Source organism: Ovis aries, chromosome 1, assembly GCF_016772045.2.
Source record: "Ovis aries strain OAR_USU_Benz2616 breed Rambouillet chromosome 1, ARS-UI_Ramb_v3.0, whole genome shotgun sequence".
Classification (NCBI taxonomy): Eukaryota; Metazoa; Chordata; class Mammalia; order Artiodactyla; family Bovidae; genus Ovis; species Ovis aries.
Genome location: NC_056054.1, coordinates 109,364,090 through 109,378,309, shown reverse-complemented (window position 1 = coordinate 109,378,309; position 14,220 = coordinate 109,364,090). Strand labels below are relative to the sequence as shown.

At 39.0% G+C, this 14,220-nt stretch overlaps 1 pseudogene; it reads right to left on the bottom strand.

The window, feature by feature from the left end:
* Positions 1–592: 592 nt before the first annotated feature.
* On the bottom strand, positions 593–2,771 carry LOC101117469 (olfactory receptor 10R2-like; annotated as a pseudogene).
* Positions 2,772–14,220: the final 11,449 nt, after the last annotated feature.

The window sequence follows — 14,220 nt, the reverse complement described above, 5'->3', positions numbered from 1 at the left end:
TAACAGTGATATTTAACAGTGGTTAAACTAGAGGCAGAAATACTGCAGGTAAGATCCCTGCAATGACAGAGCAATTGGAAGTGATAGACTTGGGTCCTTTTCAACACTGATAACTCATGGTTATATTAAATTTCAACTAGATTTATTCCATTTTCTTAATGATTTTTTTTAATAAAGAGTCCTGTTGAGGTTTTTCTAAACTTTAAATTTATAAAGACTGAACCTTCTATATTGAATTACCATTCACAGTATGTTACTTATCCTTCCTGGAAGACACTAAAATTATTCTTACCTAAGGATATAACAGCTTATTCAGTTTTTGGTACTGTAGAAACTACTAAAACATTGGGAAACAACTATATTCCAATAAAATTAATTTAAAATATACTTCCTTGTTTAAGTTTAAGAACATTTCAAATATGTATAGTATTAATAATTACCCCAATTTTAAGATTGCACTTCACCAAACCTATCAAATTAATACCATGGAGAAGCTTTCACTATGAGGTTATAAACTGCTATGTGAATGAAAGACAACACTATCATCACTTTTACAGTTATTGGTATACCCTCAGAAAAGAGTATTTTGTAGTTATGAAGTATTCTCATTACAGAGCTTCAGAATAAAATCCTCTTCCGCCATGGCCATTTGGACATCTTTGTTCCTTAGGCTAGACACCAGGGGATTCAACAATGGAGTCACAACTGTGTAGGTCACTGTCACAAGTCTATCTTTGCTGGATGAGTACTTTGATGACAGCCGCAGGTAGACAAAGGAGGCACAGCCATAGTGGACAATGACTACAGCAAGATGGGAGGCACAAGTGGAGAAGGCTTTTCTCTTGCCTTCAACTGATGGGATCCTCAGGATGGCATGGACAATGAAGCCATAAGAGATGCAGATAAAAGTCATAGGGACCATGAATGCTAAAACTCCACCAATGAAGATGATGAGGTCATTGATATAGGAATCAGTACAGGCAAGGCAGATATCACAGAAGTAATGGTTAATCTTGTTGGGACAGAAAGGTAGTTCAAAAAACTAAGCAGAAGCCTATCAATGAAAACAAAAAGACAATTACAGCACAGTTCAGTTCAGGTGCTCAGTCGTGTCCGACTCTTTGCGACCCCATGAATCGCAGCACGCCAGGCCTCCCTGTCCATCACTAATTCCCGGAGTTCACTCAGACACGCATCCATCGAGTCCGTGATGCCATCCAGCCATCTCATCCTCTGTTGTCCCCTTCTCTTCCTGGCCCAATCCCTCCCAGGATCAGAGTCTTTTCCAATGAGTCAACTATTCTCATGAGGTGGCCAAAGTACTGGAGTTTCAGCTTCAGCATCATTCCCTCCAAAGAAATCCCAGGGCTGATCTCCTTCAGAATGGACTTGTTGGATCTCCTTGCAGTCCAAAGGACTCTCAAGTGGCTGCCAATTGTCCACAGGCTTGCCAGCTCATAAGGATAGAGTACTGAAGTGGATGACAGATGACAACAAAGCAGTCATAACCCATGATTCCCAGTAGCATGCAATTAGTGACAGCAAAACCAAGGAAGAAAAACATCTGAGTGGCACAGTTAATAAATGAGATTGTTCAGAGCAGAGACAACAGATTTATGAGCATCTTGGAAAGAATGGCAGAGGTATAGCATGTCTCAGAGATGGAAAGGATCCCTAGGAAGAAATACATAAGTATGCGGAGGCTGCAATCCAGGCAGATGACAGTGGCAATGGTGATGTTTCCACTCAGGATAATCAGATACAGGCACAGAAAAACAGCAAAGAGGATGAACTGGATTTTTCCAAGGTTGGAGAATCCCATCAATAGGAACTCTGTGACAGAGGAATAATTAACTTGGTTGACTTGTTTCCCAAGATTGATCTACAGAGGACAAAAGTGAAGAAAGTGTTTGCATGAAAGGTGGAGATAGTTCCACTATGGATTGAGGAACAAGAAATAGGAGAAGGGATAAGGACTAATGCTAGTAGGAAATGCCCAGCGGACCATGTCAATTCATGGAATTGTTTCCAAAACTCAAGAGTACATGTCTCCAGTGATATTTCTGTATCTTTCATAGTGTTTAAGTCTAGGAAATTATTTTCACACTCCCTACTTCAAATAGCAATTAGGGAATGGAAACGTCTGAAACTTCCTGCATATCAGCCTAACTCTATCATTTATTATCTGTGTAATTTTTTGTGTTTCAGCTTTTTCATGTATAATTATAAAATACTAAAAACACCTCTTTCCTAGTTTTCTTATGAAAATTAAAGCACTGAGCAGAGCACATGCACACTGTAAACTTCTAGTAAATGTCAGCTTCTGCTACATAAGTTATTTAATTTTCAGGAAGTAGTGTTAGTTTTTGTTAAGCTTCCTTTTGGACATACTTTAAACATATATCTACTTCAGGTTTTAGTTTTTAACCTAATTATTTTATTAAAAAGAAAAAAAAAAAGAACTACCAGACCAACATGCATACCCAATTCCTATTTGCATGCTTTTACAGAGACAATAATATTGTGTTGACTTAAGTACATCCTTTCCCCTTAATCAATCGATTTCACACATTTAATAGAAGAGAGTTGGTTGGGATTTTAGTATATTTAGGTGACTCTAGAGAAACACAAAGTTACTACAGGTTGGCCATTGATATTACTAAATACCTACCATTCTGCCAAGATAATTCTCTGATTCTGCTCTAATTGTAGTTTCAAACTTCAAAAGAAAATAAATCAAACACATCAGACCTTACTTCAAAATGAGCCATTGTGTCTACTCACATTTTACCTGGATTTCCAACACAATTCAGCATTGCGTTGGGTGCACCTGGCCTCAAGGAGTTTCAGCTCCTCCAATTTCTCCTTACTAAAGGATGAGAAAACCCTTTTTGCAATTCAACTAAAATCAAGTTTGAATTTTTAAAGTAATAAAAAGATCAAAGCAACCAAATAGTTGAAAATATAAGGCAAAAAAAAGAATACAAAAAGAAAAACTTCTACCTAAAGTAGCTCAGTTGCAGAGACCAGCTGTCGATCCTACATTTTCAAGGTATATTTCTTAATCTATACCATCTTTGAATGATTTTGCTTCACATTCTCGCATTTCAAGAGAAGCAAACCTATGTTTCATTTTTCTACCTGAGTGTAGCACAGTGACCAGTAGGCTAATAGGTAGACTTGATATGTTCTCTAAGTAGACAGGGCTTCTCTGGTGGCTCAGTGGTAAAAAATACACCTGTCATGAAGGAGATGCAGGTTTGATACCTGGGTCAGGAAGATCCCCTAGAGAAGGAAATGGCAACCCACTTCAGAATTCTTGACCGGAAAATCCCACGGACAGAGGATCTTGGCAGGCTAGAGTTCACAGGGTCACAAAGAGTCGGACATGATTAGCAACAGAGCATGAACACTGAGTAGGCAAGTCATCACTTTCATCAGTTTATCAATTCATTAATGTGTTAATTTATTGATAAAGTAATATATCTAATTATTCCATATCTATTTTTAAATTGTATCTATCTTAGGTTGAGTACTGTTCTTAACTGAAATAATTGTAAATCACTTTGCCTTCTTCAACAAACAGCAAGATTATGCCTTCTCATCTTGCAGTATCTCACCTCTGTGCTTTTACTCATACTTTCACCTTCACCTGGAAAACCTTGTGTGCACATTCTATTCATTTTAGAAACTCAGATAGAAGCTGTGACCTCTGACTACTCTGGTCTCCAATGATAAGAGGGACATGAACTTTCCCTTCTCTTAATTTAGTGACTTTCTGTTCTGTATGAAATGTATCGTGAAAGTACCAGCCTCTACTTTCTCATATATCAGACTGTGAATGCCTTTGGAGCAGTTTTATATTTCCCATAACATAAATACAAAGTGCTACTTAAGAACTATTTGTTTAATGAATTGATGACTAAATATTTTAGTTTTTTAAAGATGGCATCTGTGAAAGACATAATGTAAAGTCATGAAAGAGATGATGGAATTTTAAGCTTTATTTGGAGAATCTGGGAACATAGATTCAGCTCACAATCTATCAGATCACACTGCAAAGTTATAATTGTGTTAATGTGTCACACAACCAAGAAGTTACAGAATATTAACCAGACCCAACTTCTCCTGATACCCTAACATTGCTTTTATTATTATTACTACTACTATTACTAAAACTTTGGTTCTTCCAAATACTTTCATGTGTCATTCAGTTCAGTTCAGTCACTCAGTCGTGTCTGACTTTTTGCGACCCCATGAATCGCAGCACACCAGGCCTCCCTGTCTGTCACCTACTCCCAGAGTTCACTTAGAGTCATGTCCATCGAGTCAGTGATGCCATCCAGCCATCTCATCCTCTGTCATCCCCTTCTCCTCCTGCCCCCAATCCCTCCCAGCATCAGAGTCTTTTCCAATGAGTCAACTTTTCGTGTGAGGTGGCCAAAGTGCTGGAGTTTCAGCTTTAGCATCAGTCCTTCCAAGGAAATCCCAGGGCTGATCTCCTTCAGAACGGACTGGTTGGATCTCCTTGCAGTCCAAGGAGCTCTCAAGAGTCTTCTCCAACACCACAGTTCAAAAGCATCAGTTGTTCAATGCTCAGCCTTCTTCACAGTCCAACTATCACATCCATACATGACCACTGGAAAAGCCATAGCCTTGACTAGATGGACCTTTGTTGGCAAAGTAATGTCTCTGCTTTTCAACATGTTATCTAGGTTGGTCATAACTTTTCTTCCAAGGAGTAAGCGTCTTTTAATTTCATGGCTGCAATCACCATCTGCAGTGATTTTGGAGCCCCCCAAAATAGTCTGACACTGTTTCCACTGTTTCTCCATCTATTTCCCATGAAGTGATGGGACCAGATGCCATGATCTTCGTTTTCTGAATGTTGAGCTTTAAGCCAACTTTTCCACTCTCCTCTTTCAACTTTCATTAAGAGGCTTTTTAGTTCCTCTTCACTTTCTGCCATAAGGCTGGTGTCATCTGCATATCTGAGGTTATTGATATTTCTCCTGGCAATCTTGATTCCAGCTTGTGCTTCTTCCAGTCCAGCGTTTCTCATGGACGTACTCTGCATAGAAGTAAAATAAGCTGGGTGGCAATATACAGCCTTGACATACTCCTTTTCCTATTTGGAACCAGTCTGTTGTTCCATGTCCAGTTCTAACTGTTGCTTCCTGACCTGCATACAGATTTCTCAAGAGGCAAGTCAGGTGGTCTGGTATTCCCATCTCTTTCAGAATTTTCCACAGTTTATTGTGATACACACAGTCAAAGACTTTGGCATAGTCAATAAAGCAGAAATAGATGTTTTTTTCTGGAACTCTCTTGCTTTTTCGATGAGCCAGTGGATGTTGGCAATTTGATCTCTGGTTCTTCTGCCTTTTCTAAAACCAGCTTGAACATCAGGAAGTTCACGGTTCACGTATTGCTGAAGCCTGGCTTGGAGAATTTTGAGCATTACTTTACTAGCATGTGAGATGAGTGCAATTGTGTGGTAGTTTGAGTATTATTTGGCATTGCCTTTCTTTGGGATTGGAATGAAAACTGACCTTTTCCAGTCCTGTGGCCACTGCTGAGTGTTCCAAATTTGGTGGCATATTACGTGCAGCACTTTCACAGCATCATCTTTCAGGATTTGAAATGGCTCACCTGGAATTCCATCACCTCCACTAGCTTTGTTTGTAGTGATGCTTTCTAAGGTCCACTTGACTTCACATTCAAGGATATCTGACTCTAGGTGAGTGATCACACCATCGTGATTATCTTGGTCATGAATATCTTTTTTGTACAGTTCTTCTGTGTATTCTTGCCACCTCTTCTTAATATCTTCTGCTTCTGTTAGGTCCATACCATTTCTGTCCTTTATCGAGCCCATCTTTGCATGAAATGCTCCCTTGGTATCTCTAGTTTTCTTGAAGAGATCTCTAGTCTTTCCCATTCTGTTGTTTTCCTCTATTTGTTTGCATTGATCACTGAGGAAGGCTTTCTTATCTCTTCTTGCTATTCTTTAGAATTCTGCATTCAGATGCTTACATCTTTCCTTTTCTCCTTTGCTTTTCGCTTCTTTTCTTTCAACAGCTATTTGTAAGGCCTCCTCAGACAGCCGTTTTGCTTTTTAGCATTTCTTTTCCATGGGGATGGTCTTGATCCCTGTCTCCTCTACAATGTCACAAACCTCATTCCATAATTCATCAGGCACTCTATCTATCAGATCTAGTCCTTTAAATCTATTTCTCACTTCCACTGTATAATTATAATGGATTTGATTTAGGTCATACCTGAATGGTCTACTGTTGTTAGATATCTAACAAAACAAACCACCAAGCTATTCCCTGAACAATGTAATTTATTTTACCTCCTCAGTTCCCATTTATGAATACTATGCAGTAGATTATTTGTCCACAGAATGTTAGGAGTGTGAGAGCTAAAGACAGTAGAAAGTCTGTAAGGAAAAATAAGTCAGTTATATTTCCTTTATTCCTTCATTCCCTGTTAGACTTTTTTTTAATATACCTTTGTCCCCAGGAATAGTTTCATGTATTGTTTGAGAATGGGCATTGAATGAACTAAATGTTCAAACTTCATTTTTGGTAAGGAATTAGCAGTTTCTGTCCTTTCTTTTTCAATTACCCAGAAAAGACTTTCAAAAGGAATCAGTCTTTCAGAGATGGCTGATAGAAAGGAAGTAAGTTCCATGGACTAGGGAAGCATATTCTATGACACTTATTTATAGCCATTCCTGTGCCTACTAGAATTCATTGGTGATGCTCTATTTATCACCCCACAGCCCTATATTATTCTCCAACTTTTAAGTCTACCTTGTGTATTTGTTCCTTGCTTTCCCTACATGCTCTTTTTAACCATCACTCATAGACGGATTAAAACTCATGCGATGATTAGAACATTTCTATAATTTTCATTGGAGACCTCTCTATCACTATACCCAAACACTAATTTTGCTCAACTTTCCCCATGAAATAACCCAACAAGGCCTATTTCTCCATGTTCCCTAGAACAAAGCTATTAGAAGTCAGTGAAACCTCACAATCTAATAAAAATGACTCAAAAATGAATATTACTACAATCATTTCTATTTTTAAATGACTCTATTCTCTTTCTACTACTTACATCTCAATACCTCCAAACTGTGTTCCTACCTCCTCTGCCGAGAATTATGAGAAGTATCCCCTAAAGCATCATTGAAGAACTTTTTTTTTTGTCTCTTATTAGTTGTGGCCCCAGCATGCTGGTTTATGTTTATACTTTCCCAAACTCCAGGGATCCATTATTGCAGCATTAATTCTGGCACAGTTCCAGTCCTTTCAATGAGTAAACAGAATGTAGAAAACAATGTAGATCCTAAATCTCATAGGTCCAACAGGCTAAAAAGGACACAGGAGAAGGTTAATACTGGCAATTAGCTGGCAATTAGTCCCAGGTTGCCTGATAGCTCATTAGAAGCTGAAAACTGTTGGAAATTAAGAAAAGAGAAGTAAATATGGAAAACCCATATTACAATAGGTAACACAGGACTGAATTTTCTGAGGTCATTAGGTAAGGAAGAAAACCCTTTTCCTCCTTGGACTTCACCAAGACCAATAAAGCCTGCTTTATCATTGCAAATAAAGAAGAAAAGTTATCCTTTTTAGTCTAGTTTCATCTGAACTCTATAAATTCAGTTTCTGCACGAAGGAGAGGGGCATAGGAACACATAGTGTGAGGGATGAGAAAGGGTGATATGGTAGCTAGTAAAACTGAGATTTTGAAGAACAATGGCAAAGAGCTGGTTTGAGGACTGAAGGATAACCATGAACTGTTTAGATGCAGGCCATAGAGACAATACTATACTTCTTCCAAGCTTGATGGAGATGAAAAGATCTCCAATCAAGTGTATGCCTCAAGGATAGGGAATAGGATGAAAAAATCTTGGGTAGCATCCTAGAGGCCTTGGCCAGTCCCCTAATTATCCTCATTCTTTCTCACAATTCTCTGTTGAATAGATCCAAGGCAGGTGAGAGAAGAAAAAAACAGGTAATTGCCTGCTGTACACATGTATGCCACTGTTTTCATATACTGTATTTGAAATGAGGTTAAAGTCAAGCTTTCTGTTGCTGGACTCAGCCATCACAATTTCTAGACTTTTAGTTTTCTAGAAACCTTTGTTCTTCATCTTCTGTGAGATAATGAAGAAAAATTCACCCTCTCTCTCTCATGTGCAACTCACAATGGGAGGTCAGAACAGATTTCAGGCACTTAGCATCGAGGTCTTCTCCCACTTGACTTTGTTGCAGCTCCTGTCAGTAGTTCTTGGTTGAGATGTAGCTGACAGAACTCCCTAGCAGCTGTCCTCAAATGAGCAGAAACTCCCAAGTGAGATGGTTACTGACTCAGAGTCTTTATTTCCAGGTATACCATTTTCAGAGGCTACCAACAGAGCTATAACAATGGCTACTGCTGCTTCCAACAGTTTTTAAATGTGCACAACAGTTCTGCCTAATAGTTGCAGAATTCCTGGGTGTTTTGGCCATCTTGTCTGCTCAGTGTATCTTCTCAAGCAAACAATTCCCCATGGTTTTCAGGCCAAGTCCTCACCATAAACCTTTAAAAAAATCTGTTCAAAGACCTCGAAGGTATCAGGGAAGAAATAAATCTGAAAAATACCGCAGTTAGTCACATTTCCAGAAGCACTTTTTGACACAGTTGTGGATATAGGATAATCTCTATAATTTAATGAACCAATTTCTGTGACTAGAATATATGTGAATATAGTCTATTGGTTGTGTTTCTCTGGAGAACCCAGTAAAAATAAAAGTGTTAGTCCCTCAGTTGTCTGACTCTTTGTGACCCCATGGACTATGACCCACCAGACTCTCTGTCCATGCAATTATCTACCAAAGAATACCGAAGTGGGTACCCATTTCCTTCTCCAGGGGATCTTCCCTACAGAGGGACTGAACGTAAATCTTCTGTGTTACAGGCAGTTACTTTATGTCTAAGCCACAAGAGAAGACCGATACACAAAACATACTCTGCACATAAAGGGAAGATAGATATGGAGATGAAAATGTAAAGAAGAAATCTTAAAAATTGTTAAAAGACTGTGTCATGTTAGTCAGTAGCTTTGATTTTCATGTAAATGAAGCACAATATAACCCAGCATAAGGAAAGCGAATCTATTGGCTTAAATCATTGGGGGTCCAGTAGTTAAGATTTCACCTTCCAATGCAGGGATTGAGTGTATGATCCCTGGTCAGGGGGCTAAGATTCCACATGCCTCATGGCCAGAATAAAGACTTTGAAAATGGCCCACATCAAAAAAACAAATCACTAGAAAGTTCAAGACATTTCTGATCAGATATGGCTCAATTCATAGACTTGCATTACAGCAGTATGCTGAGTCTTGACTCAGAGGTCAACCTCTGGAAAACATCTTCATCTATAATTTGCCTTTTCTCTTTAACACATATTTGTATGTATATTTAAGATTATATATATAATTTTCATTTACGTCTCTATTTCAACCTCCTTGGGGAATTTTTTCCTGTTTTGCTAAATTTTTAGCCCATCTCTAGGCTATTGCCTGATTCATAGTAAGCATCCAATACATATTTGTTGAATAAATGAATAGTTTTTCTCTTTCTGTCTTTCACTTAACTCAGCTTCACACTCTTGCTGGGTTTCTTTTGCAGTAAGGTGGCTTTATCCAAATAGGTTCCCTTTATCCAAAAGTCTTCCCTCATAGCTCAGTAGGTAAAGAATCTACCTGCAATGCAGGAGACCTGGGTTCAATTCCTGGGTTGGGATAATCCCCTGGAGAAGGAAATGGCAACCCACTCCAGTATTCTTGCCTAGAGAATCCCATGGATAGAGGAACCTGGCAGGCTACAGTCCCTGGAGTCGCAAGAGTTGGACATGATTTAGTGATTAACCATCACCACCATCCAAATAGCAGAGGGGAAAAATAAAGATGAAAGTCTTAAAACTCTTTGCTATTCGAAAGATTGTCAGTTGCACACAGCTAAATATCTAATTTAATCAAGATGCTTTCTAGATAGAAATTGGAGCAATGTGTGATTGATTTCAAAGAACTTTTCACCCAATATACGGTATGAAATGGAGAAAATAGGGTTTGTCCATTAACTAATATACTTTAAGTGGTTCCAGGATAATTTTTGTTTATTGTATTGCAAAAAGTGAAAAAAAAAATCTTGTTATATAAGATTCAGTAGATAAAAGAAATTCAACTCATCACTCCAATATCTGAAGAAACATCTGGATATCAAATGATGAGTTGCAGGAAAATTGTGAATCATAGACTATGACATCTCCATAGGCTCAGTTTATCTCTTTTCTTAGCTCTCCTTTGACCTTTATTTCAGTTTCATTCTTCTCTTTGTTTTCCTCATGATAGTAACGTGGAAGGCAAAGTTGAGATCGTCTTTCTTTCATCTTGATTATATAGAGAGGCAAACTATTAAGAACCTGACTGCTGAGAATTTCCTGCAGGAGTTAGACTAAGTTTCTGCTCCCTATTTTTGGGAGTGCTTTGAGAAGACTGTAAAATGGTTACACCACCAGAAGCAGCATTTTCTTGATCTGTAGATTTCAGCTAATGGTCAAGTGTTCTTCAATCACTAAGTCCAGTGACAGACTCTTGGTTATTTCAAACTTTCCAATAATTTATAGGCACATAATGTCTCGAACTACATTTTTTTTTCTTAAGACACTGAATATAATTTTATATTACCTGCATCAATTTTCAACGGAATGATTCGGTTGAAATTAGATAATTTCAACTAATTAGACAAAAAAAAGGTATATAAATTGCATAAAATATTTTATGAAAACGTTTGGGTTGTAACTTTCACAAAAGTAAAGGCAAGTAGAAACTTTACTTCTCATCTAAAGGAGTTCAGAACTTTTTCTGTTAAACCTCTTGAAGATAACAATTACAAACTCTGGAAGAAATACAAAGAGAAACTACTTGAAGACAGTAGAGACAGGGTAAAAGCAGATACATCTAGAATGCATTCAACACTAGGAAGAAGGTAAGTACACAAGAGGTTTACTCTCTGATAGAGTTTTGGTTTGAATAAAGAACACAGCTAGCACTGTTTCTGAAAAGAGCAAGATTCCAGTTCATTTCAGTTCAGTCACTCAGTTGTGTCTGAATATTTGAAACCCTATGGATTCCAGCATGCTAAGCTTCCCTGTCCATCACCAATTCTCAAAGCTTGCTCAAACTATGTCCATTGGGTCAGTGATGCCATCCAACTATCTCATCATCTGTTGTTCCCTTTTCCTCCTGCCTTCAATCTGCCTCAGCATCAGGGTCTTTACCAATGAGTCAGTTCTTCTCATCAGGCTGCCAAAGTATTGGAGCTTCAGATTCAGCATCAGTTCTTCCAATGAATATTCAGGACTGATTTCCTTTAGGATGGCCTCATTCAATCACCTGGCAGTGCACGGGACTCTCAAGAGTCTTCTCCAACACCAGAGCTCAAAAGCTTCAATTCTTCAGTGCTCAGCTTTCTTTATAGTCTAACTATCACATCCATACATGACTACTGGAAAAACCATAGCTTTGACTAGATGGACCTTTGTTGACAAAGTAATCTCTCTGCTTTTTAATAAGCTGTCTAGGTTGGTTATAGCTTTTCTTCCAAACAGTAAGTGTATTTTAATTACAGGGCTGCAGTCACCATCTGCAGTGATTTTTGGAGCACCGAAAAATAAAGTCTCTCACTGTTTCCATTGTTTAGTAATCTACTTACCATGAAGTGATGGGACTAGATGCCATGATATTAGTTTTCTGAATGTTGACGATTAAGCTAAATTTTTCACTATTTTTCACTTTCAACAAGAGGTTCTTTAGTTCTTCTTCAACTTCTGCCATAAGGGTGGTGTCATCTGTGTATCTGAGATTATTGATATTTCTCACAGAAATCTTGATTCCAGCTTGTGCTTCATCCAGCCAGGCATTTCGCCTGATATACTCTATATGTAAGTTAAATAAGCAGGGTGACAATATACAGCCTTGATGGACACCTTTCCTATTTGGAACCAGTCAGTTGTTCCATGCCCTTTTCTAACTGTTGCTTCTTGACCTGCATACAGATTTCTCAGGAGGCAGGTCAGGTGGTTTGGTATTCTGATCACTTCAGGAATTTTCCACAGTTTATTGTGATCCACACAGTCAAAAGCTGTGGCAAAGTCAATAAAGCAGAAGTTGATGCATTTCTGGAAATCTTTTGTTTTTTCAATGATCCAATCAGTCAGTTCAGTTCAGTTCAGTCGCTCAGTCGTGTCTGACTCTTTGCGACCCCATGAATCGCAGCACGCCAGGCCTCCCTGTCCATCACCAACTCCCGGAGTTCACTCAGACTCATGTCCATTGAGTCAGTGATGCCATCCAGGCATCTCAGCCTCTGTCGTCCCCTCTCCTCCTGCCCTCAATCCCTCCCAGCATCAGAGTCTTTTCCAATGAGTCAACTCTTTACATGAGGTGGCCAAAATGCTGGAGATTCAGCTTAAGCATCATTCCTTCCAAAGAAATCCCAGGGTTGATCTCCTTCAGAATGGACTGGTTGGAACTCCTAGCAGTCCAAGAAAAAAAGAAAGGAAGTGAAGTCGCTCAGTCATGCCTGACTCTTTGTGACCCCATGGACAGTAACCTGCACCAAGCTCCTCCATCCATGGGATTTTCCAGGCAACAGTATTGGAGTGGGTTGCCATTTCCTTCTCCAGGTACTCTTCCTGACCCAGGGATCAAACCTAGGTCTCCCACATTGTAGACAGATGCTTTACCGTCTGAGCCACCAAGGAAGTCCAAGGGACTCTCAAGAGTTTTCAACACCACAGTTCAAAAGCATCAATTCTTTGGTGCTCAGCTTTCTTCACAGTTCAGGTCTCACATCCATACATGATCACTGGAAAAACAATAGCCTTGACTAGACGGACCTTTGTTGGCAAAGTAATGTCTCTGATTTTCAATACACTATCTAGATTGGTCATAACTTTTCTTCCAAGGAGTAAGTGTCTTTTAATTTCATGGCTGCAGTCAGCATCTGCAGTGATTTTCGAGCCCAAAAAAATAAAGTCTGACACTGTTTCCACTGTTTCCCCATCTATTTCCCATGAAGTGATGGGACTAGATGACATGATCTTAGTTTTCTGAATGTTGAACTTTAGGGCAACTTTTTCACTCTCCTCTTTCACTTTCATCAAGAGGCTTTTTAGCTCCTCTTCACTTTCTGCCATAAGGGTGGTGTCATCTGCATATCTGAGCTTATTGATATTTCTTCCGGTAATCTTGATTCCAGCTTATGCTTCTTCCAGCCCAGCGTTTCTCATGATGTACTCTGCATATGAGTTAAGTAAGCAGGGTGACAATATACAGCCTTGATGTGCTCCTTTTCCTATTTGGAACCAGTCTGTTGTTCCATGTCCAGTTCTAACTGTTGCTTCCTGACCTGCATATAGGTTTATTAAGAGGTATGTCAGGTGGTCTGGTATTCCCATCTCTCTCAGAATTTTCCAGTTTATTGTGATCCACACAGTCAAAGGCTTTGGCATGGTCTAAAAAGACAGGCGGAGTCATGGTGGAGAGGTCTGACAGAATGTGGTCCACTGGAGAAGGGAATGGCAAACCACTTCAGTATTCTTGCTTTGAGAACTCCATGAATAGTATGAAAAGGCAAAATGATAGGATATTGAAAGAGGAACTCCCCAGGTCAGTAGGTGCCCAATATGCTACTTAAGATCAGTGGGGAAATAACTCCAGAAAGAATGAAGGGATGGAGCCAAAGCAAAAACAATACCCAGCGGTGAATGTGACTGGTGATCAAAGCAAGGTCCAATGCTGTAAAGAGCAATATTGCATAGGAACCTGGAATGTCAGGTCCATGAATCAAGGCAAATTGGAAGTGATCAAACAAGAGATGGCAAGAGTGAACGTTGACATTCTAGCAATCAGTGAACTAAAATGGACTGGAATGGGTGAATTTAACTCAGATGACCATTATATCTACTACTGTGGGCAGAAATCCCTTAAAAGAAATGCAGTAGCCATCGTCGTCAACAAAAGGGTTCTAAATGCAGTACTTGGATGCATTCTCAAAAATGTCAGAATGAACTCTGTTTGTTTCCAAGGCATTCCATTCAATATCACAGTAATCCAAGTCTATGCCCCAACCAGTAATGCTGAAGAAGCTGAAG